Here is a 2,500-nt window from a genome sequence, read left to right as displayed (position 1 = left end):
AGCAGCAGCAGAATAAGAGAAGTAAAATAAAAAACTTTCACACCTGCGGCCATACCACCCCGAAAGCGCCCGATCTCGTCTGATCTTGGAAGCTAAGCAGGGTTGGGCCTGGTTAGTACCTGGATGGGAGACCGCCTGGGAATACCAGGTGTTGTAGGCTTTTAATTTTTTCTCACAGTCCGGGGAGAGCTTTTTGCCATGTGTTTCTTGCTCATCATCAAAGCTTTAAACCCTTATTTGAACCTTCTCACCTTCTCTGTCCTGTCCCAGGGCTTATAATTCTTTCTGTCTGACGACAAGCAGCAGCAGCAGCAGCAGCAGCAGCAGCAGCAGAATAAGAGAAGTAAAATAAAAAACTTTCACACCTGCGGCCATACCACCCTGAAAGCGCCCGATCTCGTCTGATCTCGGAAGCTAAGCAGGGTTGGGCCTGGTTAGTACCTGGATGGGAGACCGCCTGGGAATACCAGGTGTTGTAGGCTTTTAATTTTTTCTCACAGTCCGGGGAGAGCTTTTTGCCATGTGTTTCTTGCTCATCATCAAAGCTTTAAACCCTTATTTGAACCTTCTCACCTTCTCTGTCCTGTCCCAGGGCTTATAATTCTTTCTGTCTGACGACAAGCAGCAGCAGCAGCAGCAGCAGCAGCAGCAGCAGCAGCAGCAACAGAATAAGAGAAGTAAAATAAAGAGCTGTCACACCTGCGGCCATACCACCCTGAAAGCGCCCGATCTTGTCTGATCTCGGAAGCTAAGCAGGGTTGGGCCTGGTTAGTACCTGGATGGGAGACCGCCTGGGAATACCAGGTGTTGTAGGTTTTTAATTTTTTCTCACAGTCCGGGGAGAGCTTTTTGCCATGTGTTTCTTGCTCATCATCAAAGCTTTAAACCCTTATTTGAACCTTCTCACCTTCTCTGTCCTGTCCCAGGGCTTATAATTCTTTCTGTCTGACGACAAGCAGCAGCAGCAGCAGCAGCAGCAGCAGCAGCAGCAGCAGCAGCAGCAGCAGCAGCAGCAGCAGCAGCAGCAGCAGCAGCAGCAGCAGCAGCAGCAGCAGCAGCAGCAGCAACAGAATAAGAAAAGTAAAATAAAGAGCTTTCACACCTGCGGCCATACCACCCTGAAAGCGCCCGATCTCGGAAGCTAAGCAGGGTTGGGCCTGGTTAGTACCTGGATGGGAGACCGCCTGGGAATACCAGGTGTTGTAGGCTTTTTCTTTTCTCACAGTCCGGGGAGAGCTTTTTGCCATGTGTTTCTTGCTCATCATCAAAGCTTTAAACCCTTATTTGAACCTTCTCACCTTCTCTGTCCTGTCCCAGGGCTTATAATTCTTTCTGTCTGACGACAAGCAGCAGCAGCAGCAGCAGCAGCAGCAGCAGCAGCAACAGCAGCAGCAGCAACAGCAACAGCAGCAGCAACAGCAACAGCAGCAGCAGCAGCAACAGCAGCAGCAGCAGCAACAGCAGCAGAATAAGAGAAGTAAAATAAAAATCTTTCACACCTGCGGCCATACCACCCTGAAAGCGCCCGATCTCGTCTGATCTCGGAAGCTAAGCAGGGTTGGGCCTGGTTTGTACCTGGATGGGAGACCGCCTGGGAATACCAGGTGTTGTAGGCTTTTAATTTTTTCTCACAGTCCGGGAAGAGCTTTTTGCCATGTGTTTCTTGCTCATCATCAAAGCTTTAAACCCTTATTTGAACCTTCTCACCTTCTCTGTCCTGTCCCAGGGCTTATAATTCTTTTTGTCTGACGACAAGCAGCAGCAGCAGCAGCAGCAGCAGCAGCAGCAGCAGCAGCAGCAGCAGCAGCAGCAACAGAATAAGAGAAGTAAAATAAAAAACTTTCACACCTGCGGCCATACCACCCTGAAAGCGCCCGATCTCGTCTGATCTCGGAAGCTAAGCGGCGTTGGGCCTGGTTACTACCTGGATGGGAGACCCCCTGGGAATACCAGGTGTTGTAGGCTTTTAATTTTTTCTCACAGTCCGGGAAGAGCTTTTTGCCATGTGTTTCTTGCTCATCATCAAAGCTTTAAACCCTTATTTGAACCTTCTCACCTTCTCTGTCCTGTCCCAGGGCTTATAATTCTTTCTGTCTGACGACAAGCAGCAGCAGCAGCAGCAGCAGCAGCAGCAGCAGCAGCAGCAGCAGCAACAGAATAAGAGAAGTAAAATAAAGAACTTTCACACCTGCGGCCATACCACCCTGAAAGCACCCGATCTCGTCTGATCTCGGAAGCTAAGCAGGGTTGGGCCTGGTTAGTACCTGGATGGGAGACCGCCTGGGAATACCAGGTGTTGTAGGCTTTTAATTTTTTCTCACAGTCCGGGGAGAGCTTTTTGCCATGTGTTTCTTGCTCATCATCAAAGCTTTAAACCCTTATTTGAACCTTCTCACCTTCTCTGTCCTGTCCCAGGGCTTATAATTCTTTTTGTCTGACGACAAGCAGCAGCAGCAGCAGCAGCAGCAGCAGCAGCAGCAGCAGCAGCAGCAACAGAATA

General features: G+C 49.8%; 6 non-coding genes and 1 pseudogene across 6 annotated transcripts; all 7 read left to right on the top strand.

Annotated features, from left to right (window-relative positions):
* The first annotated feature begins 41 nt into the window (after positions 1-41).
* Positions 42-160, top strand: LOC128486241 (5S ribosomal RNA). The gene has a single exon (XR_008352549.1). It is a non-coding gene; the product is annotated as a 5S ribosomal RNA (ribosomal RNA).
* A 203-nt stretch (positions 161-363) lies between these two features.
* On the top strand, positions 364-482 carry LOC128488334 (5S ribosomal RNA). Its single transcript, XR_008353752.1, has one exon. It is a non-coding gene; the product is annotated as a 5S ribosomal RNA (ribosomal RNA).
* A 215-nt stretch (positions 483-697) lies between these two features.
* LOC128484914 (5S ribosomal RNA) lies at positions 698-816 on the top strand. The gene has a single exon (XR_008351275.1). It is a non-coding gene; the product is annotated as a 5S ribosomal RNA (ribosomal RNA).
* Positions 817-1,100: 284 nt separating this feature from the next.
* LOC128486988 (uncharacterized) lies at positions 1,101-1,209 on the top strand (annotated as a pseudogene).
* A 288-nt stretch (positions 1,210-1,497) lies between these two features.
* On the top strand, positions 1,498-1,616 carry LOC128484958 (5S ribosomal RNA). Its single transcript, XR_008351316.1, has one exon. It is a non-coding gene; the product is annotated as a 5S ribosomal RNA (ribosomal RNA).
* A 230-nt stretch (positions 1,617-1,846) lies between these two features.
* LOC128486708 (5S ribosomal RNA) lies at positions 1,847-1,965 on the top strand. The gene has a single exon (XR_008352992.1). It is a non-coding gene; the product is annotated as a 5S ribosomal RNA (ribosomal RNA).
* Positions 1,966-2,186: 221 nt separating this feature from the next.
* Positions 2,187-2,305, top strand: LOC128485714 (5S ribosomal RNA). The gene has a single exon (XR_008352042.1). It is a non-coding gene; the product is annotated as a 5S ribosomal RNA (ribosomal RNA).
* The last annotated feature ends 195 nt before the right edge of the window (positions 2,306-2,500 follow it).

The sequence above is a fragment of the Spea bombifrons genome, chromosome 3 (assembly GCF_027358695.1).
Source record: "Spea bombifrons isolate aSpeBom1 chromosome 3, aSpeBom1.2.pri, whole genome shotgun sequence".
Taxonomy (NCBI): domain Eukaryota; kingdom Metazoa; phylum Chordata; class Amphibia; order Anura; family Pelobatidae; genus Spea; species Spea bombifrons.
This window is presented reverse-complemented; position numbering and strand designations above follow the sequence as displayed.